Below are 230 nucleotides of genomic sequence, written 5' to 3' on the forward strand. Positions count from 1 at the left end.
TGTGTGTAGGAAATGCATTTTGTTGTATCCTAGTAGGAATCCTTCACTGATTTGAAAAAGGAAAAGTGATCTTGTTTAGGCATCGGGAAATTGCATTGGACATTTGGAAGAGCCAAAAATTGGATGGTTAGTAAATATCACTTGAAACACTTCATAGAGTAAAGCACTAATATAGATTGATATGACCCTTCCCAAAGCACAAAATTATTCATCTTTCCTGTTTTAAAGAG

The 230-nt window shown here is 34.3% G+C and overlaps 1 protein-coding gene across 1 annotated transcript in view; it reads left to right on the forward strand.

Moving 5' to 3' along the window:
- The window catches only part of ALG9 (ALG9, alpha-1,2-mannosyltransferase), a 33774-nt gene that overhangs the window by 12284 nt on the left and 21260 nt on the right, over positions 1-230 (forward strand). The gene's annotated exons all lie outside the window — the stretch shown is intronic.

Source organism: Pygoscelis adeliae, unplaced genomic scaffold (genome assembly GCF_000699105.1).
Source record: "Pygoscelis adeliae isolate BGI_AS28 unplaced genomic scaffold, ASM69910v1 Scaffold268, whole genome shotgun sequence".
In the NCBI taxonomy this organism is placed as follows: domain Eukaryota; kingdom Metazoa; phylum Chordata; class Aves; order Sphenisciformes; family Spheniscidae; genus Pygoscelis; species Pygoscelis adeliae.